This window comes from Amblyomma americanum, chromosome 1, assembly GCF_052857255.1.
Source record: "Amblyomma americanum isolate KBUSLIRL-KWMA chromosome 1, ASM5285725v1, whole genome shotgun sequence".
NCBI lineage: Eukaryota > Metazoa > Arthropoda > Arachnida > Ixodida > Ixodidae > Amblyomma > Amblyomma americanum.
The window spans coordinates 46783340-46808314 of NC_135497.1; the positions used below are offsets into that span (position 1 = coordinate 46783340).

General features: G+C 47.0%; 1 long non-coding RNA gene across 1 annotated transcript in view; it reads right to left on the reverse strand.

The window, feature by feature from the left end:
- Nucleotides 1-14525: 14525 nt before the first annotated feature.
- The window catches only part of LOC144132606 (uncharacterized), a 37357-nt gene continuing 26907 nt past the window's right edge, over nucleotides 14526-24975 (reverse strand). Inside the window, exon 3 of the long non-coding RNA XR_013314876.1 lies at nucleotides 14526-14563. This is a non-coding gene — a long non-coding RNA (uncharacterized LOC144132606). The remainder of the gene's footprint in view (nucleotides 14564-24975) is intronic.

Sequence of the window (24975 nt, forward strand, 5' to 3'; positions counted from 1 at the left end):
GTGCTGCCAAGCAATGCCTGGCAGGCTTCGTCTTCGTTGCCGCTGGTTTTCCTCCTTGAACGCAAGCGTTTATATTGCTGGAAATGTGCCTCTATCGTTCATGACGTCATCATACACACTCTACTTGGCGCTTTGCTCTGCGTAGAAGCTTGAAGGCTTCCGCGATTTCAATCGGCGATTACGTCACCATTTCAAATGCTAGCCCTAAAAGACTTCGCATATTTCACTTGCATGTAAAGTATGCGAAGTAAAGTAAAGCATCTTAAAGGCTCTTAAACTCGTCGAATTCTAGAACCTCTGCAATTGCGCTTCGGGATTTTCTCGGACATTTTGAATTTGCAGTAACATCACAGTCCTCTGAGTATCCACTCTTCACAATATCAAACCGGTTTTCATAAAAATGATCGAATATAGCTTGGAGCTGCGAAAACCGAAAACCTAGACTCAGTCCGCGGCAAGGTACGGATCGTGTGATGCAGCAATGGCATCACAAGTTTCACTAGAGTAACACTCTGTACACGCGTTGAATGACTGAAGTAGTGAATGCAAACGATGAGTCCTTCCATAAAATTCCTGAGACGACCTAGTACAAGCCTAAAAATTTTGTTAGTCAAGAGAGAAGTGATCATTAAAGTGGAGAGAATATTTTTGGCATCGAAAATGCTGTGTTTCCCGTAAATACCATGAGATCTCAGGCCACGGGAAAGGCAAGCTTTGACATAGATTCGCGCCGGAATAAAACGACGCATGTCTGAAAAACTTGGTAGTAGTTATGAAGAACGAGAGGAAAACCTACGACATATATTTCATAAAATATGATAACCTTGAAAACCTTCCAGAGCTCCAGAGCAAGAGAGGAACGCTAGCATTGCCCGAAGAAACAACTTCACTGACATGTAACGAGGTTTCCAAGCGTGTCCAGAGAAAGTCTTGATTTCTGCTGTGTCGCTGTCTGTGCCGCAGTCTTGCCCGCTTCTGTTCTTCGAGCTAGGCAGCATACAACGTCTCTCTGTCTGCTTTCTCGGCTTGGACAGCCTATGTCAACAGCCGCTTTTTTAAAAATTAAGCAGCGTGCTCGGATTCCATTGACGCTTTTTATGCTTTATGTGCCGCCACGTTTTGCCGCTCCTCCTTCATGTAATGGGCAGTGCGCTAAGCGTTCTTCGCTGCTTTTGGAATCTGTCGTACCTTATAGGACTCGCCCGCTCCTCATCAGCCTTCGTGATGAGTTTGGCTGCTTTCGCCCCCTTCCGTTTTCGTGTGCGGCTGCAAAAAGCTCACATTTTCGAAGCAGTCGGATGTTTCTGTCGGTTCAGACAACTGGCTCCACTGCATAGCCACGGCAGCGCTAAATCCAAGCCTTTGAGCGGACGACATATTAGGAAGAGGCCATTTACAAGATATGCTTCAGAGGCTACCATCTAGGACCCACCTCCTGAGAGGCTGCGGCGTTGACCTTGCGGTCTATGGCATCGGGAAACGAAAATTCTTCCTTGCATCTGCTTCGAATCCCGCTTGAACTGAAGTTGTCTTCCTGCTCTCTACCATTCTGGCCAAAAAGTCCGTAATTTTTTGCAGCCAAGATCGGCTCTATGCAAGCACTGCTCACGGCTGATAACCGCCGCAATTTGCGGGGATAGGAGCTAAAATAATCTCGTGCTTAAGACTCTCCGCTTTAAGTCGACATAATCGTATTCAAAACATCCACGAACAAACGTTTACAGCAAGAGCTGTATTTGCGACTTCCCCCGGTGCCGACGCGTCCGTTCGCTCACACCGATCACGTGACCATCCTCCGCACCTGCCTTAGGCTACCTACGTCGTTTTCATGTGGGGTGGGCTCTCACTCGTCATCACGCGACTACCATCTGCACGCATCGAGATCCTCACGCTTCCGCAAACTCTGTCGTCATCTGGTTGCACGCGCGCTCGTAAGAAGCCGCCAAAATCTTTGAAGTGGCTCTCGGACGCTGCACGTATCCGGGAGCCGAGGGCCAGCACACGGGCGGCGAGTTCAGCACTGGGAAAACGCGGTAGATGCTGCCTGAAAACATCCTCAAGTCTGCGCCTACTTTGCGACGCGGGTAGCATGGCCAGACCGGGGATGGGACGAGGATGATCGGAGACAGGGTAACGAGGACTGCAACGAAAACTTTATACAGATATTTACACTATGTACACGTGCAGCAACTGAGAGTGCTTCTCAGTGAAAGAGTCTCGATGTGAGGAAGCTACTTGATGTGAGGGACACCTCTCCAGGATTGCAAGCTCCTCGGCCGTACTGTGCGCCGAGTTTTATAAGGTTTTTCTTTCCTGAAATCTCTAGATGGAGGCCGGGTTTGCTGAGGAAAGCGTGCCCAAGTTCACTGTGGCAGATCATGCACTCTCTCCCCAGGGGACACGCCCCTGTCATGTGTTGAGCTTGAGAGGAGGGTGCCCTCCACGTCGGGCAGACCCAGGAATTTCCAGGAGTGGCCTTACCATGGTTTGCAGGTGGTCGCAGGTGTTTCTTATGAGTGCATAGGCCCGGCTGTCAGCTTCCCTTTGGGAGACGAATGCCGATGTCAAAACATTATGATTGGACCCTGCTGATCCCTGGTTCTTCTCGACACGGTCAATTATGCTGACAGAGCTGCGTCAGCGGCTTTCAAGAAAGGCCAGCTGGCGCCGTTGTCGAGGATGAGACAGGCATTGACCCCGTAGCGCTTCCTGGTACTCATTGGCAGCCGGTGGGGGACCCCGCTGCAGGTGCGATCGAGGGAACCCTTTCCTTTTTTCCCCCGACAAAGACATCCGGTATGCGGCCGTCGCGAGGTTGTCCGCTTTGTTTACGATTCTCAGTTGTCTCTTGCTCCGGCCCTCGTGGCCAGAAGCACGATCATAACACCACACATTCCAAAGAAAAAAAAAACCTTTGCGCCATGCTGTGTAGCTCGAGGGACGAGCGTTCTCGCACTGCCGAAGCCACGGATAGTGTGCGCCTGCGTAGGCGTCAATCGGGAAAGGCGCGGCAGCAGTCTTCAAGCGCAAAAAATTTGAGGAAACATCACTTCTAGCTTGTGCGGCTGCCCCATGGAAAATTACTGTGGGAATGCTAAGTTCTGAAGTCCACTCTAGGACAAAGGCGTCTCAATTCCACCTCCAACACGCGTTTGGCTCGTGATAACCTTAGTTCTTTATGCACCATGAAACAAAACACAGCAAAAACGTCACCTCCAACTACACCTGTCTTGGGTCAGGTGCGGTCACCTTACCCTAGCAAGTTTTCTTAGCTCATCATTTCACCTTTCTTAAGGGTCATTCGACATCAAAAATAATCTTCAAAGAATAAAATCATTCATGTCAATCCTTCTCATTAAATTGGTGTAGAAATCTTGATTCAGAAGTCTTTTGTAAAACGCTGTTCAATTTATTTTACAAAATTTCACTTTGCCAGGGTAGAAGGAGATCATGCAATGGAGGCAGTAGTAGTAGTCCTGGTTGTGAGGCTCGTGGGGCTAGTAGTCGGGATCGCAGAAGTTAATTGGGGCTCACCGTTCTACAAAAGATATAACGATGCGTAAACGGCACTGCCATGACAAGAGGAGTTGTATGCGGAAGCCACGTATGCGAAAGTCACCTATGAATGTCACGGTGACATGCCAGTCACGGTAGTCCAGAGAAATGGTTCATTGCGGGCATGTCGATGAGAGTGGGGTTGAAGCGCTCTGTGAAGCCGTTCGTTTCGGGGTGATAGGCAGCGGTAGCTTATGTTTTGTCGAGCAGGAACGGAGAATGTCGTCGACAACTTTGGGTAGAAAACAGCAGCCGTGTTCGGTAAGAAGTCCGCGGGGGGCACCATGACGGCGGATGAGGTCGTACAGGAGGAAGCTGGCAAAACCAATAGCAGTACTGATGGTTAGTGCCCGCGTGATTGTGTAGCCGCTAGCATAGCCCGTAATAATTACAACCCATTTGTTGCCGAAGAGAGGCTCAGAAAATGGGCCCAAAAGGTCTATGACGATACGATAGAAAGTTTCGAGGAGCATGTCAATAGGTTTGAGCATGCCCGCTGAGAGAACGACCAGGCGTTCCCGGCGCTGGCACTGGTCCCAGCTACCAATAAATGGGCATACAGAAAGGTAAAGGAGAGGCCAAAAGAAGCGACGGCGCTCACGGGCGAAAGTACGCGTTGCAACCAGATGACCAGCAGTGCGAAGATTATGGAGCTCTTTGAGGACATCAGTGCGAAGGTTTTTGGGCACAACGAGAAGGAGGTCGGAGCTGTCGGGCTAAGGCTTCTGTGGCATCAAGTGTCATTATTCAGCACAAACCGAGGAGCAAAATTAGAAGAGAAGGAGGAAGAGGAGGAGGAGGCGGTCGCAAATAGAGAACATCTCGGAATACTGTCGCTGCTCTTCGCCGAAGCGAACAACAGCAGAGAGCGAGAACAGACCAGCGCCGCAGTCACTGCCAGAACGGTGAAAAAGTTTAACGAGGTATTGAGAGAGTCAGTCGGCATCTATGTGTCGCCGTGACCGTAACCTTCTCGGCGTAAAGCCTAACGACCTAGCCGGCCTGTAGGATCCTTCAGGGCAGATGGCCAGAAGAGCGCATGATGGTACGTAACAACCGTTAAACGGTGGCTGTACAAATACGGGCGAAATTTCCGAAAGGCTCAGTTGGTTTTCCCCTTGGGTCTTATAAAGACAAACATGTTGATGATGATGGCCGTAAAATGCTTGACGCCTTGCAGAATAGATACTGCTCAATCACGAAGCACGAGGCCTCTTCCGGAATGTTTAACTCTTTATTAACATTAATAACAGAAGAAAAAAAGATACAAGCACGGAAAAACTTATAATACATTTGACTGACTTGTAGTGTGAGCAGACGAAACCACCCCTCGGTCCCACCAAAAAAGCTTGCTTTAAAGGGGCTCTAGAACACCTTCCTAGGAGAGCACATCGACTAGTTTAAAAGAAAGACAGCAGCGGGCTGCACCCCAAGCATGGCACCGAGGGCCACATCTCCCGGGGAGACAGGGAGGGACTGAACATAACGGCCGAACGAAAGGTCCCCTCTTCGGCTGGCGGCGGCCGCCCGAGCGAAACCGGGAAAAGCGTCGCCGCGAGCACTCTCGAAGGCATGACGTGTACGCAGCCGCTGTGACTTAGAGACGGATTACATCGCCCGCGTGAATACCCCTTTTACTGGTCGCTATCTACCCACGTCCAGGGGTCGAAGCCGAGGTTGACCCTTCCCGTGTTTGGGGAAACCTCCGCTCGCCGGCTCGCCTGTCCCGTCCCCCAGAGAAACCAAGGCGGCAAGCAAGCATTAAACGAAAAGGAATCCCCTGGCCCACACTATAAGCACTCTCGTTGTGTGATTGAGCAATTGCCATCTGATGTAGAGAGGAGGCGGGTGGCGTAGACGATGGCATGGCCAGATCCAGACTGCCGCTGAGAAACCACAGCGCCGATTCCGTGGCCGCTAGCGTGAGTGCAGACTTCAGAGGGGCGGCCACACACAACTGGGGCAAGTTTGTCAAGGTGGTGAGCTTCGAGATCAGCGCGGTAAGGGCGATTGCTCGGACCGGTCCTCTGGAGAAAATCATTTCCTTTTTGAGCAGATCACCGAGGAGCGGGTGATGTCGGCAAAACCTGGCACGAATCGACGAAAGTATGAGCAGAACCCCAGGGCGCTCCGCACGGCTTTGAAGGAATGCGGCACCGGGAAGTCTTTCTCGGTTCGGATCGGACTGCATAAGGGTGAAAACCCGTAGCGTCGACGACGTGGCCCAAGACTGTTATCGGGCGACGCGCAAAATGACCTTTATAGAAGCTTAACTGCAAGCCTGCATTACGGAAAAATGAAAGAATCTTGGAATGGTCATCGAGGGGAGAGGAAAAGCTGGGAGAGAATACAATGAAATCGTCAAGGTAGCAGAAGCACATGGACCACTTGCATCTGTGCAGCAGGGCGTCCATCATAGCCTCCGCACAGTGGTCAGAAAGCGCTGCGGAGCAGCACCGCTTTCAGTGCCGCCGTGGCAGGTATGATGATGCTGGGTAGGCGAAAGTGCTCCACGCACTACCTGCTCCACCCAAGTCCTCGCTTCGTTTTGTTAACGACCGCCGTCCGAAGTCTTGTGTTGCATCACGCGCTGTGCTTTACAGTGCGACGAATACCCTTTTTCTGGTTTCATGCCCACTAAAGGCTATAGCAAAATGTTCTTCACGCCGCTCAGAAGGGCTCAGTTCAGTTGCGTTTTATTTTGTTGCGGAAATTCACTCTTTGGTATCAGTGGAACGTACGACTCCAATGAGTGGTGCATACCATGGTTGCTATGGGATGATTATGCTGTATGAAGCAAGTCAGATACCATTGATGTCTTGAAGGCTTTTTGGCTGCATAGACTCGGCTAACTATTGCAACTGACATGCGTTTCAGTTGCGCTTTTTTGTATACGTTCGCGAGGTGCTTAGGGTAGATGCTTGTTGAGTAATTTGGCACAAATTCGCAGCCATCGTTCTGAATACAAAATGAGGCAAAATAAACCTACTACAGATAATTTGCACTAGAGCGAGTGATCCGCATGGCGCGCAACACAGGCGAACACAAAAGTTTATTGGACATGGAGATCTTAAAAAAAACGTGATCGTTTGGCACTCGATCTAAGCATGCAGCTCAAGTGCAGACTTCATGCAGGCACATACTGGAGAGTGTTCTTTGCACTTTCCTGCGCGACCTGCACAGTGCACCCCTCAAGGCCTGGCCGCGCCTCCAGCAGGGGAGAAAATCCAGCTATTTCGCGATTTCGACGTTCAGAAAACTTCTGCTGGCATCAGTACGTGCTATTGGCAGCAAAGCTTACTGGGTGCCAGTTCTTGGATAAAAAACAAGTTGCAGCGCTGCCTCTCAACCCAGTCGCTTGGTAATAATACCAATAGAAGTACACATCCCGTCATACATTCGTGCGTTTTTGGCGATATGCTTGCGTGACAATGCTGAAATCATCCCCCATTCCTCGAATTCCGTTAACTCCCGATTCAGACAGTACGTACGGGTGCCCACAAAAGTTTTCCGAATGCCAAAATTGCAAAAAAGCTGAATTTTTTTGCTACATAGAGGCGCAACCAGACATTCAGAAGTGTATTGTTCACGTCGCGTGAAAAAGTACGGAGCAAATCCATCAATTCATCATTGCATGCTCATACTGGTCAGAAATTAAGCCTTCTTGTAAATTTTTTGTTCCGAAAACTTTTGTGGGCACCTGTACGTGTTTCAGATAACCACAAATGTCAAAGAAACTAAAGCGCGGCGAGATGCCGCACAAACGAGAAAAGTGCAGTTAGACGCCCGCAAATAGAAAGCAGCTCTAGCGCTATCAAAATTCTAAATGCACGTCGCAGGAAATGTAACGTGTACGTAATTTGAGTATGTAGCTTTAAATGCATGGCACTACGGCTGATGTTGAACGCGACATAGGTTGTCGACTTGCTGCCCGGACTGCTACAATCCACTTCTCGGTCGTGCAGCCTACACGAACGCTTGGACATTTTGATGCCAAGCTTCCTGTCCAGCTGTGATAATTCTGGATGAAGCATAACCGGCAGTTGTGTAATTTCCTTCCTGAAATTTCTCAGATCATTTTGTCTAGTACTCGCCATCGTAGCATTGCCTTGAAAGCATCTGAAGGCATTATGCAGCACTTGGCGCTTCCCCTCTGGATTCGTGAAAGTTGCAATGGTGGCGCAGGGTTTGTGACAAAACTTGCCGGCGCGTTGATTTGGTCAAAAGGCGTAACTATCAGCTGACACGACCCATCAGGTGCCACAAACGCTGTCTTCTCAAGGGTTTGGTTATCAATTGCTATCTGCCAACAGCTGGAGCGAAGATCTATGGAGGAGAAGGACTTCGCACCGTAGAGGCAATCGAAGGCGTCGTCGATTCGCTGGTGGGGGTACACACCCTTTTAAAGCGAGAGCTTTACTACGCCAGCCAGCAAGCCATTTCGGCATGTCGTATGCCGTACATCGGCTGCGGCTTTGCCTAGCAACGCCGCAGCCGCACTCCAACAGATGGCGCCGGCGTCGACGCCGCTGCCGTCGCCGCTCGCTCCACCAGATGTGCTCCGCTGGGGTAGGGGGAGAGGAGGTGTCGCCTCGCGGGGGTGTATATATATATATATATATTAGCAGACACGTTAAGGGAAATGAGGGACTCGTTTGACAAATACATGAAGGAAGCCAACAGTCACCGAAACCAAGGTGCAATGGGGAATGTTTTCTGTTTTTTTTTTAATTTATAGTGCGGATTAGTGGAAGAAAAATACTTCAATTAAGCTTTGATTTTTAAATGAAACTACTTATAAAGCAGCAGAAAAAACAACCATGCCGCCGGTGGGATCCGAACCCACGACCTCCGAATATCGCGTCCGGTGCTCTTACCAACTGAGCTACGGCGACGGCTGTCCAATCTGCTGCTCTCGTGGGTATTTATGTTTATTGTGTGTAAGCGAACCTTTGAGAGTGTTTCCCAGCGCCACTCTCATCCATAGCGGCGGACGTAGCACGTCCTGAAATACCGCGAGTGTGACGTGGAACGTCATCTAACGGCGAGGGCGGCCACTGTGCGAGAGCCCTCTTATGCTACCTATGGCATCAAGACTGCCAGAACCGAGACCCTCGTTAAGCTATTAGCAGACAAGTTAAGGGAAAAAAAACAGAAAACATTCCCCATTGCACCTTGGTTTCGGTGACTGTTGGCTTCCTTCATGTATGTATATATATATATATATATATATATATAAATATATATATATATATATATATATATATATATATATATATATATATATATATATATATATATATATATATATATATATATATATATATATATATATATATATATGCGCGCATCTCCTGAGTGTACGGTAGTCGTTATGGAGAGCGCGAAAGAGACTCAACAACAATAGAACGAAGCGAGGAAGAGGCAACGCCCTAAAGAGACTCCAGAAGAACGCGCCGCACGAGTCGAGAAGCGTCGTAATGAAGGTTCGTCTAGAAGTCGTGCCCCTTCCCAGAGTGACTCTTCAACTGCGGAAGAGACCGGTTTGAATTCTCGAGAGCGTCGGAATGAGACGCTGCGTAGACGACGTGCCGAGAAAACGAATATTTCGCAATTCAACTAGGATTAACCAGAGCTAAGCCAACGCCAATTTTTCGGTGATATTATTCAGGTGGCAATAATAAACACAAAAACTCCATGAGTCATTAATTCTTTTTCTTCACAAGGACGACTGGCGGGGCATGGAGACTGTGGGAGGGTTCGATAATGTTCTTAGCAAGCATTTTTGTAACCTCGGCGTTTATGACCTGTCGCTCTGCGTGCGAGACTCGGTAAGGTCGACGACGGATAGGAGACGCATTCGCGGTGTCCATGCAGTGCTTCACAGAGAGGGCGAGCTTGGCCCCGCGGGATGTTAATGAGATCAAAAATATCTGAAGAGATTCTAAAATGTACCGAAGTTGGCCAATTTTGGCAGGACGGAGATCGGAGGCCATCACGGTCGTAAAGGCGTCCGTCGAAGGATAGGGTGCCTGATGATAGGCTGCGTGATCGCGAACAAGGGCGGTGTCTGACGCAGCGACTTGGCACAGAGCGAAGGAAGCCTATCGTGGCAACGAAAATTCCGGACGCGAAACTTGAGGAGAGAAGCCGGAGTTTAAAAAAAGCAGAGAGTGCGTTTGCCTTGACGGTGGCAATGGTATATATAGGTAGCATGGTACTGGTGAGCATTAAGGCAGGGTGCCACCTGTTATAGGTACTAACGCGTTCGTAGAGGCTGAGCCAGTCTTCCTCAGCGGCGCCACCAGTGCTCGCTGAGAGTAGCTGCGTCCATCCTTAGGCCAGCCACTTTTGGTTTTATCGCTGGGATAGGCGCAATGTCACTGAGCATCTTTAAAATGTAAGCACTGATTTGTCTCCTACTAACGGCAAACTACAAATTTCTGAGCAATAAAGCACCTACCAGCGACAGATAAAAAGCTGCTTATGAATTATTCGAAGAAAATGGGTGATAAGTATAATATCTGACTTGTTCCTCTCCCCAAACAAGGTGAAATAGTAACAGCCAGTTTTCACTCAAAAATTTGCAAGATTTGTTCCAATTTTACCGGCTAACGTCAGATAAAATTTTATTAAAAAAACTGGAAAATGTGTTCGCAATGAAAATAAAGTTGTTCATTAAAAACTAATGACGGTACTTTATTCATACTGATAATATTATTAAACAGTCAACTCCTAAAGTTCTGTATGCAGACGTAGAGTTTTAATTAGGTAGTTACACGACGGAACAAAAGTCTTAAAGAGCGTAAATATTTTTCGCGCCCTGAAGACACCGCGCGAAACGGTTTGAGCACATCTGTTCAACATACCACGAATGGCAGCGCGCCAGTGAGAGTACACATGGCGCGCCAAATTCTGGCTGCCGGATTCGCAACCAATGCGCCCCAGTGGTTGAAGTCCTACTGCACCGTATGAGGTCGCACAAGGTCGACCCTCCATTAAAGGGACGCTAAGGTCACCTCCGTCAATTTTTTTTCTTGTCTAGCAAAAAATCCGATAATTCGTGCCTTTGCCGGGCAGCGAAAGATGCATGTATTGCGAAAAGGCTTGGATTTGAAGTTGAAAAGATTTGCCCGCTGCTCTGATTCAAACCCGAAAAATGACGTAAACTGACGTAAACATGGAGTCCATAACTTCTGGCGGCGAGCAGTGCGACCTAGCAGAGGCTGAAACGAAAATTACCGCCGGCCGGACGTTGAAAGCACGTATCAGCCGTCGCTGCTGTCGCTTCGTGCACGTTTGAGCCAGCGCTGCAAAAGTTCCCGTCTCGATCCTCTGACAAAGGATCGAGGATTTTTTTGAGGGCCAAGGTGGCCGGATTAGCTGGATAACAAATATGTCCTAGCGCCGATGACTCCCCAATGTAGGCAGCAAGAAAAGCTACCGGTGTGACAGCTGTCATCGCCTAGCTACCGTCATGACCTGCGAGTTCAGACTGGTACGTCCCCTTATCACTTGTTATGCCGCCCAGCGTCTTGGTACGTTGACGGTGCGTTTGCTAAATTGGAGGCTTGTGCAACGTTACCCAGCCACAGGTGTTTTCTTCGTTGTAGGTGCATACCATGACAAGAACTTCTTCTGAGGAGCACTGGGCACTTGCAGCTCCGCACTTAAAAACTGCGGCACGTCAACAATGAAACAAGGCGGGCACGCAAAGCGCACAGCCACGAAGCACCAAAACATACCGAAACCCAGCTGGCAGCTGGTGGCGGCGAAAAGTATAGGTTTCTTTCGGCTTCCAACATTCAGGTTGCCTTTCTTCCGTACTCCTAGTTCGATATAAGTGCACTAGCTGTTTCAGCACAAAACTTACTTGATTACTGAAACGTGTAACCAGAGTCCTGGTAACCCTCATGCACGTTTGTCAGCATCAGATATGCGTGCTGTTTTTCGGGTATTTCCTCTTCTAGTTTGTACGCGCTTTATTGGGCTCTGGCTACAATGCCTGTTTTTTGGTTCTTGCTCTGTTTATACCTCATAAGAGCTTTGTTTTCAGTAAAGGCGGTCTTTTGTGGTTTGGAGATGGTATTCTGTCGATACAAGACAACGTCAATTCCTCCTCAGTTTCATTTTAAAGGCTTTCCCGCCCACAGCGTGACAGGAAAGTTCCTAAATAACCTATATTTTAAGAAAAATTGGCATTTGCAGTTTTTTTTCAGATCGCCTATATATTTCCAATTGAATCCTATTCCGTAAATCCAGCTGTTTTAATGTTGCTAATTATCGTCAACAGGTGATTTCCGAAAATGCGGCGTACGATAGACCTGCGTTCGTCTGAAGTGACTGCCGGCAACGTTGTTTTATGGAAATTCCTATCACTTGCACCAGCTATTTTACTTGTTTAATACATTGGTACCCGTTAGTTCAGATTCACTGAATATCATGCGCAGGAAGAGGGGAGATAAGGCAAAGGTAAATGTGCATCTTGAGGCCGAAGGAAGTGCGCTTACTTTTCGGCTGTTGGCTGCCCGGTTGGTATAAAAGCTGTTGACATCGGCAGCGCCGCGAAACACTTTGCAATAATTTGATGGACGCTGAAATCTGGTACATTGAAAAAAAGGTCAAGAAAGCAATAGGTTAACCTCCTCCTCATTCACAAACTTTAAAAAATCAGCGAAAATGCGAGCACTTTCTGGAGAGCAATGGCTGCTGGCAGTCCACGCAGATTCGCTTAAAATATCGCACTCCGACAAAATTTTCCACCTCTGCACGTTCAACGAGCTGACGGAAATCATGCCACAATGTCATCATATGTGAGCAGAAATATGCCAGCAATATGGTTGTCTCTGGTAAAAGCCAACTGACTATACGAGGCACAGATGCAAGACGAGGAAACAGTTGCGATGTTGTTAGCCCGGGCTAGCGTTCCGTCAGACGATGCGTTCTTCAACGTCTTGGCAGCGTTTATTTCTCTCTGTGGTTTTAAGAAAAGTCACCGTGAGTCTTGAGTCCCGCGTAGGGATCGGTCAGTCTTCTAAATTTTCGAATATCGAAAAAAAATCCTACTATTCGATTCACTAAAAGGATCAAATAGTGCATTTTTAATTGTTTAGCAACCGAACCGAATGTGTTGTGATGTTAATGAATACTCTTTGAATAGTTGCTACAAGGGTCAATGCAGCATGACGTAGCTATTCGACGACTGTTTCAAAAACAGGGCCCACTCCGGCGCTGCGCTGCATGGTGTCGCGATCGATGTGCGCGGGATCAAGTGTTCAGCGCCATGACGCGATTCGTTCGATTCGCGCCATTCATAATGCAAATACATGGTCCACAGGATTGGGAGGCATAGTAGGGTTCAGGCAGTTTCAGCGTGCAATGCTTTATTGTCCGATCTCGGAGGTCACGGCTGATACGTAGCTGTCTCCCTCTCTCATGTGCTAAAATAGGGTGCTAGCTTATTTTCTGGCAACATCAGTAGTAAAACTTTCTTTTCTTATACACATAAAATGACGGTCATAGAGTTAATATACTCGTTTCATGTTACGTACCCTTCAGTGCAACTCTACTCGTATTCGATTCAGCGGGAAAGAAATATTATCTTTGTTCTATACGGTTTTGAAAAGTACTATTCACACACTTGTGTAGTTCTGTGGAATCGCTGAAGAGTGTAGAGAAAACAGTAACCCGCCGGCGTTACCGGTTTCGTGATTAAGCTCCTTTGGTCTGTTGTTAGTGGCTATTTATTAATCAAATAACAATGGAAGGAAAAGATATTGCTAGCCGCGGCATCTGCCATCGAAACCTGAAGCACCTGAGCTGCAACTAGCAAGAATGAAAGGACAGGGAGAGGACAGAGAAAGGGAAAGAAGGGGGAGCGATAGTGAGAAAGGATAGGGCTGCTTTTATCTGCCGAAATTTTGTCCATTTGCCGGCGCTCGGGCTCGTCGCATCTTGAATGCGTTTAATCGCAAGCACCAGTTCCCAAACTATTCCCGCTAGAAAAGGGGTCCCCTGAAAGGATTCAGCGGTTTCTTATGTTCGGATGTTCTACTGCTGAGCACATGTTCAGTGGCCTGATTTCGGCCACAGACGCCTACGATGCAGCCGAAACGCTAACATACCCGTGTACTGATATCGGTAGACACGAAAAAGACCAAACTTTCTGAATACGAAGCGCCTCATAGCCCAGGTATAATTCAGGATCGTTCGAATTTATTAATGCTGTAATAAAAATTAGCGCCTCATTTTCTCTAACATCAGCGTAGGCTCGAGTATAGCGATGTCAGTTATCAAGCATAATGAGGGTACGTTTGTTTTCGTTGGGAGTCGTAGACATTTCGGCTTACGCTCTCTTGAAAGACTTGATAACCCAAAGTGTGAATATAAACTTGCGATTTGAAAAGGCAGAAGACTAGGCATAAAAACTGCTCTCGTTTATATTTTGGTTTTCCTCAAGCTAACTGCATGCTACTTATTTTAGGGCAGCAAAATATCCATGGGCCAAGTCATTCTCAATTGTTCTCTTAATCTGCCCTTGAAGTTAGTTGAGTGTGTGATCAGAAGAATGCTGAAGCTTGAAGCACAAAGTTCATTAAATACGCAAACCTGAAGAAGCTGAACAGCAGCTAAACAGTAACGTTAAAAAGAAAAAAAAATCACTTTTAAGGGAGCTGGATTTTGTCACTTTCAGGGCAGGAACCACATCCACTCCCCACTCTCGGCGTGGAACACTGCACCAAGATATGACGCACGGGGTTCGCAAAGCGTGTCTTCATTAAAGCCGCACGGCTGATGTGCTGGATGTTAATGATATCCGATAACTTCCAGTCAAACTGGCACCTATACATCACTGGCAACTGCGCAGAATGGGAAACAGCGCGTGAAAAGCGGAGCACGAGAACACTATGGCGCGACAAAATTTTTTGGCTACTTGCCTTCTGTCGCAAGCTGGAATTCACAGGCGGCGGCTGCAGCCCGCTTTCTTTGGAGGCCACTGTCAATCTTGCTGCATAGAGAGTACACATACGTGAGAGAATATAGACGGTGAAAAAATACTGTGCTGGTCTTGACGTATCGGCCGGGGAGCGGCCGAAACTCGCCGCACACTCGGCGAGTGTGGATTGCAGTACATAGGCCAAATTGCTTCCGATTCAGATTGAGTAACTGCCCTTCAGTCCCTCCCCGACTTCTCTCTTTCTAAACACCTCAGAGAAAAGGCCATGAGTTCGATAAACTTAAAGTGACAATATTACAGAACGGCTTCAGAAACACTTGTGAGCGCGAGCGACGAGAATTAATACTGTGCAAGTGGGCATAAAGGAAAGCCACGGCGCCCTCTCCAATTTTCAGATGTCAGAGACCTACGAAAATTGCAACCAATAGCCAAAGCAACCCTTGACTGCGTCGTCTGAGGTCATACCCTTTTTGCATGCCGCAACTCATCTTCAGCTTCACAAGCGGGGTTCACAAGGCTCCGACAGAGTCGCAGCGCAGAGTCGCCGTCATGTATACGGCTCGCTTCGCTACGCTGCCGTAGGGTGCGTTCCAATACCTCCCAGTAGACGGCTACTTAGACGTCTAGCCGGAAAGCCGCCATCTTGAGACGCGTTCCATTTCTCACGAAGCCGTCCAATATGACTGCTTCGCCGAAGTCAACATCGATGCAGGTCACGGTGTAAGACACCGTGACGCAGGCTAAATTCCTGTCTAAAGATGACGGAGCTTATGTACATACTACGCGAAAAAGCGCGACATGCACTTTGCGGGCGTCGGACTGTAGCCGGAGTATTGATAAGCACCGTCCTACAAATGTGAGTCATTCTGTTATGTGAATTGGTACGCAAAATAGAGGCTAATTAGGCGGTCTTCGTGGACGTGCGATTCCTAGTAGTGCTTTTATGTGAATCGCGCAGCAAAAGAATGGTGCGGTTGAGAAATTTGCTACAGCGGCGGACGCTGTAGGTATGTTTACATGGCCTCTTTATAACCTGACGATGACGGCTCTTAACGCCTCCTATATAGATCGATCTCTAATTCGCTGTCGTTGGGTTCCTAGTCGGGCGTCACGACTGTTGGCGCAACGGCATACAAATGTGTTTTCCTGTTACTGTATTAGCTGTATCAACTCTTTGGTGCACATTCTTTTTTTATCTCTGCAGCATCAGAACAAACACACCGAACGGTGCTGGCATGTTGCGAAATGATTTTAGTCTGTGCAGGATTAAAGCTGGTTGCTGTATTAAGGTTTCTCGCCGTCGCCGAGTACCACGTACAGCAGACAGCAGGTTTAATGGCACGCACGTGTTTTTCTGTTGCAGTGTATAGTAGTAGTATCAGATTTCGCGCATAATAAATTTGTGTTTACAGTCATCCGTATTTTTTATGTTTACAGGACCGTCTGGACGAGCACAATCGAGGAGCATGTACAGTTTAGCATCAATAATAAAGGAATAACGGCATATGTCTTCATTGTCGTCTTCAGACAGCGACCCCGTCTGCTACAAGTGTACTGACCGATAGGCGCAGCCATCATTCCGATTTACGCGCAAAATTATTGCAACAAAAATGTACAAACTGCTAAAAACACGCTTTTAATGATCCTTATTGATAAGTTTAAGGAAAATTGTTCTATAACTGTTCATAAGCTTTAGTTACATTCTATGCCGCGAGGCGGCGTGAGCAGTTGGCAAATTCCAATATATGGACATGTAGACGGCTTCCTAGACGTCTCACGACGTCTTTTCGGACGTCTAGAGAATTGGAACGCGCCCATAGAGGAGTCGCAGCGGAGCGACTGCGCCAGCAGGGGGTGGATCGAATCCAGACTGCGCCTTCCAGAAACGCATGTAAACAAGAAAGCAAGTCGCAGCGAAGCCAGGGGAAATTGGGGCATTGTCGGAGTGGTGGGCAAAAGTAGAAGCGCTTGTAAGCATAGCGGCTTTTCTGAAAACTCAGACGCCGGGAGTGGAGTGGAAAACCCGCAGCTGCCTAAGGGCCGTTGTACGATCGTTTCGGAGCGCCTTCCGCCTCGTCCGCTTCGCGAGCGGGCCTGGCGGATCCGCCTCGTTCGGCGAACGGATGGAAAGTTGGTCAACTTCAACTTTCTGGCGGACGAGCGCATCCGGCCGGGGACCGGATTGCAGCTATTGGCTGCTTTTCCCGTGACGTCAGTGACGTCTCGAGCCCCTCCGCCTCGGTTCTGCCCTGCCGGGGCAAGATGGCCATCCGTCGACTGAACTGGGGAGCGCGGCCTGGGCAGTGGCAGCGATGTCGCGAAGCATATTATATTGTACACATCTTGATATTACCAGTGTTCAGAGCGACTGCAAACTTCGCCGCGTTCAGCAGTGGCGAGCGATAGTTCCACTAGTTGAATTCTGTAATCATCTACGCTGACGGAGTTGACAGAGCGCCGCTTCAAACCGATGCAAGGCCTGTGCAGTGGCGGTGTCACGAAGTGTTTATTTCGAGCTGTTTGTGGTTGTTGTAAGCGTTTGTAATTCCTGCGAGGATCATCACGGACAGCGGCGAGTCACGGTGAATTTCTTGTGCGTGCATGAGCTGCATAGCACAATGACAAGTGTCCGCGTAGTGAACGTGATTGCGATCGGAGCGAGTGCTTTTACGTCAAGGCAGAGAAATGTGTGCCTGCGAAAGCTCACGACGGACGCTGTGCTTTCCGAATGCTGAAATGATCGTGGCGTTGCGCAGCTAGTCGCATTCGTTGCAATGGTTGCAGTGATCGCTACCACACTACGTTATTTCTGCTACGTATCCATTACCATTTTGATCGCGATTCGTGCGGGCGCTGTGCTCGAGTACTGCCGTGTGTGCGACGTGACACGATCTTTGCTGCACGGCCGCCGGACTGTTTTCCGCGGCGACAAAAGCAACGCTGCCATCCTTTTGCGTCTTGGCGCTCCATTCAATACATTTTGTGATTATGGGTGCTCGGGTTACGAGTGGCCGGCGGCACTGTGTGACTTGTGTGAAAACATTGGTGTGCAGTGCAGATGTATCTTCGGGGGCGTCATTTCTTTTTATTTCCTGCCGGCTGTGCGGATATTTGTGTGCAATAAATATTTGCGCGATGAATGGGTGACTGAACACTTCCTCTAGCCATTTCGGTTTAGGTTGTGACATGGTATTACGCGATTACGAACAAGAATCGTTGCCGCATTTAAATCACGGCTAGTTCACAGTGTAGAATCTCTTATATGTGTTAACTCATGAGTCTACTTTTCAATGAGCATTCTACCCTGTTATGCAAAAAAAAATAACTGGCAGCAACTTGTGGGGTAAAAATTGTCCACAGAACAAGTTGTACATAACAAGTCTTGAAAAAAAATATATATATATTAAGAAAATATTTCCCCATTGCTTTTTTTACCTTTTTGCTTTGACAAATTCTTGGCAATGTGAAGTTGAAGTGGGATCTTGGTTTCCACTGTAATCGGAAAAATTCGGTGACCTTGAAGCGCCTCATGAACCGTGACACTGTTTGTTGTTGATATTACTCACGGTCCCTTTCGATCAGGAGATCAGCGGTACGAAAGTGGATGTGTGCACAATGCTATTGTTGCAGAGCAGCTCGTGAACTCTGCTTTGCTGGTGTTAAGTGGTTATTCACCAGCACTCCCTGGGGCAGCCGCACCAGTTTGTTTAACAACACAGTTTCGAAGCCTTGAGATGGTGATGTCAGAATGCACATGCACCTTGCTACCTTCATTTGCCTGTGACTGCATGCTACGGACATGATTACTTGTCTGCTGAGTGACGGCGATGGCGAGCACAATCAGCTGTGTATCGACAGTGTAGAACGCTTCCAAGATTTTCTTAATCCTCCTTACATTTTACACTAACAAAAGTTTATTTGCTGACATATAGACGCATATTTGCACCTTCCCTAGTGATCGGCTAGGTTGTCTGGCCCACTTATCCTTTCACATTTGTGTGGTCACGACAGTACCATTCCTGCACAGATTCAAAGCTACAATAACAAAGCTTATTTCAGTTCTTTGAAATGTGCTAAGCATTGTTGCATGGTGGTTGGTTCTGCAATACCGATGTTGCCCTGTTTCTGAGAGTCCTGTAGTATCAATGGAACCACTGACCTGCCAAGGCAAAGACCACATTTAATTTGAACCCATTCCTTTACTTGAATGAAATAGCTGTTGCTGCTTGCATTAGCAGATTCCCTTCTTTGCACCGGTGCCTAGTTCTGTTCTTGCCCGCTGCGCATGCCTGAATCAGCAGTGTTGCATTTTTCTTTTCTTCTGCGGTGTACTCAGTATAAAGAGTGCTAACCTAGAATTGCGGGCTGCGGGTAGGCATACGTGAGGTTATAATATAAGCAAGCGATTCTGTTGTTTTAATTTTAAGCAGGTTATTTCATTTTGTGCAATGAGGAATCCAAGCCAGGATGTGATTCGCCGAGCCCTGACAGTGATTTTTACACTAGAAAGAGAAGCTCTTTAGCAACCAGAAAGTGTGTGAGCTGGTTAGAAGTCAGTGTGCCTGGCAGTCCACGGGTTAGCATAACAGTCTGTGCAGACAGTGGGGCAAGCATTGTGATGGCAATTCCAGTGTGCAAGATAGGTATATGATTCAGGCAGCGTTCGATTTATCTGCTCAAATTCAAAATTTTAAGTCTTTCCCCTCTGCACATTAATGGGACAAGAACATATGCAATAATGGGCCGTATGCATTTTCACTCTGTCCACTATGATCAGCAAGTTTCTATGTTAGCAAAGCGTAAGTGCACTGAAAAAAGTTTTTTCCCCAGAAACACTGCTAATAGTATGAGTCCATATTAACGAGGACTGCACTAATGAGGAATGGCTGTATATGTGAAAGTAAGGTTAATTTTTTTTAGTTCTGATGATGACACAAGCAATTATTCTGTGTTATTTTGAATATGAGACTAAAGAAGTACATTTATCTTGCAACTTATGAAGATAATTAGAAGGATGTGTTGTATGGCACAGCAGTTTGTTGGTTGAAGAATAGCGATTGGTTTTACCTGACACCACTTAAAACAGCAGACTGCAAAATGAGCCCTGTAGAGCTGGTAAAGGTATGTTAGGAACAAAGTCGACGGAAAACAGCACCACTACACATAGTAACAATTCTTGCTCTGTTGTCCTCCTCCCTTAGCGCAGTTTCAATATGCAAACTTACTGCCGGTTCACCCGACAGTACACCCGTACCAAGTTTTGTGAAATTTATAGCAAACATCAACGGGACAGGAAGCACGGTGTACGCATATCTAGTGCATACTGTGCAGATAGCTTCCTGCCTCATCATAGCTTGGCCCCTCTATGTTTCTTACCCATCATTACCCAGCACCTATGGCCCTATTTATGCCATTGCCATGTGCTGCAAATCACCAAACACATTTTGTACTCTTGCCCTGCTAGATTGTTTTGGCCCATTAAGTTGTTTCATCCAAATTGGCAAGCTTTTAGAAAACATTCCTGCAATAGCCAACTTGCTCTTGTTCTTCACGACATGCACTTTGACTGCAATATCCCCCTCGATGCTTTTCTTCTTGGCTTTGAAAAAGCATGTGATTCCCTTATTTATGTATGGCTTTTTTTGTCGTGCTTTAACCTGTATCCAATAGCTCTAAACTGGATCCAAGCCAGCCGTCGGCAGATTTCCCTTGCCAATCCTTAAGCATCCTGCCTTTTCCTGCAGTCTTGGATATCCCCCAAGGCATTGCCCTTGAGCCTCAGCTTTTTACTGCCTACATTATGGCTTTCCCTTCAGTGTTTTGTTACATGCCTTCACTGATGGCTATATAAAGGGGTCTGCCATCTTGCAATAAATACCCATGCTTTAGTTCTCCAAAACAACATTTTGCATGCTCTAGAATGGCCTGTTTGCTAATGTTACTAAGAATGTGCTCACGTCTTTTTTTATTGTCAGCAAAACTACATTTTGCCTACTTATAAGGGCTTACCGAGAAAGGTATTTTCACTGGATACTGGTTGAAATGCTCAGCCGTTCACATGGCTCGCAATGTAGCATGGTCTCACCTCATAATGCTTGTACGCCCTCCCACAGCCTAGGATATTTACACCATAACATGTACTTAGCATCGCCGTCTTCCAAGTTACTTGCGTTCAGATCCCCTGTGTAGCACCATCCGGCACATGGCACAAACCGAACTTAAAATCCTAGAATGAGTTCAGACCTGAGCCCTTGTTTTATTTGCTCAGACTATTGTTGAAGCTCCAGTTTCACAGCACCAAAGGTGTATCTTCAAATTTCTTCATGTCGGGCAGAAACTGCAGGGTTTTTTTAACTCTTTACCATCACATAACCAACTAATCTGTTCTGACTCATCTTTCCTTCTGCACTAGCCGCACAAGTACTGTTGTGCCTCAGTTAGCTCATGCCACTGCATTTCAAGATTGATTTTTGTTTTTGCCTCTAAAGGCTGGAATGGCCTTCCACCTCACAAGGCTTACTAGCCTCTTGTCCTTTGAGCTGGTCACTGCAGAAATCCACCCAGCAAATGATGATGTCCATCCACTGATCAAAGTGATTTCCCTAAGGTAGAAAATATTTGCAATAGGGGAGTAAATATACATTAATTTCCACCCAAGTGCAGTCATAAGGCCATAAAGAAGAGCTACAAAGCTTTCCTTTGTAGCCGTATGGCTGTGCTTAGATTCTAATGGTTGATTACTTCTACACAAAGCTGACCACTCAAGTATTGTCATTTAGTACTGTTTAGGTATAATAAATGTTAAAATAAATTGTTCTAATGAAGTGCTTAGTCGCTTGCTCAGCTCGGCAAGCCAATGCAATGTTCTCTTACGCGTAAGAACTTTCCTCACAATCTATTTCAATTAATATTGGGGCACATTTACACAATACTTTTGTTGGACGGCATACAGTTGCATTTACGCTTACTTGCACACTGTTCAAAAGTTAGGTCTAGCTAACTGAACGTGTGCACTCAAAAGCTAAGCATGCATTATTGTGCCTGTCTAGGTCAGATTTTTCTTGGTTTCTCTCTTACAGTCTCTTCAGCTAAGCAACACACCGCCTTCATAACATGGCTCAGTGAGAATGCTACGAATGCATGTTTATGCATGGGATTTTTATATATTCAGGATAGTGTTAACAGGGCTGTTGGTTCATCTTGAACACAAAAGCCGTCAACTTCAATTTGCAGCAAAGAGACACCAGTAAAGACAAAAGTCATCACTGCTTTTCTGTTTTTTTTTCGGCTTTCTTCGGCCTAACTTCAAATTGGTCTTTTCCAAGTTTCTGATGCCTATCGATGCCTCAATTAATTTCATTCTTTCAAAACCAGACTTGCAGTGAAATAGATATATTTTGCTGAAAATGTTGACAGTCAGCAACTAATAGCACACTCTTTTTAAAATTCAACACATGTTGAGTTGTATAAACATCAGTTAACAGTGAGCAATGCTCACTTTTGCTAGCTAGATTGTGAACTGATCACCTTTACATTCAATCAGTCTACATTTTACTAATGAGTGAAAATAACTCTTAAACATTGCTTAAAAGTTGTATCAGAGAACATACGCATATATGCCTGTCACATACTTAAATGGCTCAATTTTTATTTCATTTTATTGTCCAACATCATAGACCTCATACTGGAAATCCAAGTTTACAAATTCTTCTTGAGATGTTGGTGTTTGCGCGAGATAAGCAGATTATAGGGTCATTGTATCCTGTTTCTTTGACTGTACAAAGTATTCTTTCCCAGCCTAAGCCAGGAGCCATTGCAATGTAAGCCCTCCAAATTGGTTCTTGCATTTCCTCTACCTGTAGTCCACTTTACTGGCTCCCACATCTCATTATGTTTATAGTAATAGAAAGACATGTGTAGACTTTTATGCAATACAAAGGCACCCATATTGTTTTCCACTCACAGCGACATTTGAGATGCTCAAAGTATATGCCAGCTTATTTTGTACATGGCAACTATGACATGGCCTTCAGCAGAACTTCCCATACTTGCTTTCAATTCTGAAGTCTGACTTGTGCAACGGCAATATCAGCTCATGAAGATGTGCTAAAGGACTACCTGGTGGCCCGCTGTCTCTGTGGAGAACAAAGCGCCTTGCACTACAACCAAGTGATGCATGTCTAAGCCCCTTTGCAGCCACACAGTGCTATTTCTATTTTGGCTTTAATAATGGACTGAAAAACAACAAAAATAAGTCACTATTGTTACATTGTCACTGTTCTGTAAAATGTAGAACTGCTTTAATTAGAACTGATTTTACCTGTTCCAAACAACTGGAAAAGTCATAATTTCTTATGTGCATTTGTGTTTGACTGCAGTGTGCTAAAATGTGAATTTTTAATGCATACACAATTCAGACACACACAACTTATATATTGAATAGATAAGCATGTCTTTTGCATTAGCAGTGAGCTGGCTGTATACGTAGCTGGGGGTGGGGGTGGGGGGGGGGTTGTTTACATATTAAAATGACAACTGTGCAAAAGACAGGCCAACAGCCGGCCGATTCGGTCTGCCAAAACCATGTCGTCGTGATGTCTGGCTCTCTGTCACACTGCGCCGACGAAAACAGTCGGTCGACTGTCGGCGTCGGCGCCACGTCTCCCACAAGACGGCAGTTGGCCGATGGTTCGCCAACTCCCATGTCACACTAGCGAGACGTGTGAGACCTCCCGCCGACTTGGCCCTTTCTCGTTCTCACTCTTCTTTTGTCATTTCCTGCTATGCTAAATTGATGGGCCTGGACGCTTCATTTTTAACTGTTTTAAATAAATCTCACCATAGTAAAACAAACTCTTAACACTCGTGATTATATGAACCTATATTGAGTGCAGCCCAGTACTGAGCGGCACTTATTGCTGGGTCAGAAAGGCATGGCTCGAAAAATAAATCCAGTCGCTTGCGGGTAAACAGACAGGAGAGATTATTTAAAACTAAAATAATAAAAAGAAGAAAAAATTCCCGACCAAGCGGATTCGAACTAGGAACCTCTGGAATGCGAAACTACTGCTATACCCACGACACCATGGAGAGCAGAGCAATCCGCGGTTTTCAGAGGTGCTGATAAGAAACACTCAGCAGTGTGACGATAGAACTAAAAAGCAAGCGACCCATGTGCGAAAACTCGGCCGGCGCGCTGCACCGGTCGCTTCTTGCGAATTGTAGCCCCACTGCAAGCAGGGACACACGGAGCAGCAAGCATCGCTGCGCCGCTCGACTCAAGCACTCGAGCTCAAAGCGTACGCTTTGCCACTCGCAGCGGTCTGATTACTGCTTGGCTTGGTGTTGAAGTTCGCACCATAAAAGACAAAATAGAAGTATTATCAGAAAGACCGCCTGCTATACACGAGCAGCGACAAAGCATGCTTGCGCTAGTAGCGAGATTTCGGCAACGGCACCGCCTGCGGTCGCGCCAGGCGACGAACTGCGCTGCTGCCTGGCGCAGCACACGCCGCTTCGCGAGTAGCCTGCGCTATAATATCTCTTAATATCGCTTTCCTGTTAGCAGTATAATCTTACCATAAACTAAAGTTATGGTCAATTTCCGCGACACCTTCGGCTGCGGAGCCAGCGGACCGCTGCGGGCGAAAGGCGAGCCGGACCGCAACGGCGGGCCAGCGGCAGCTTGCGAGGCGATTCTGGTGAGAAATTTTGCTCCTATCAGAGTTGTTGCTTTTACCAGCAACTCGGTGTTGATCAACGATCCTCAGGAATGATACATTTGGCACATTTCTCTGTCTCAGCGTTTATTGCTTACGTCAAAAACAAACTTAAGCTGATTTTTATTACGGCGGCGTACGGTATCCAAGCTGGCCTGCCAGCGAGCAGGCTCGGTTTACTTCACGTTCGCACCAAAAAAGACAAAACAGCCATGCTATCAGAAAGGCCGCCTGCTATATTCGAGCAACGACAGCATGCCTGCAAAACAGCCGCGCTTTCCTGCGGCAGCTCCAGCGCGACGAACTGCGCTGCTTCCCGGCTGCCGTGCTCGTCGCTAAGCCTAGCTGGTTTCGCATCGATGCCGCAGCTCAGGGCGCTTTGGAAATAGCCAGCGCCGTAATAAAGAAACTTCTCTAGTCACCCCTTTACTGCCAACATGTACCATAATAAAAAAAGTTATGCTCGATTTCCGCGACGCCTTCAGCAGCGGATCTAGCAGACGTCAGGCGAGCCACACGAAGCAGCAGCAGCAGCTGGCGGCTGAAATTTGCTTGTATCGTAGTTATCACATCAACCAGCCCCTTCGCATTGGCCAACGATCCTCACTAATGATACTTTTTGAACATTCATCTATCCCAGAGCTTGTTATGAACTTAAACAAACAGCACTAGAGCGGAATCGTGTTCGTGTCTGGTGAATGTTTTAGCTCGGCGACCGATCTCGCGTCGACACGGTCGGCAGTC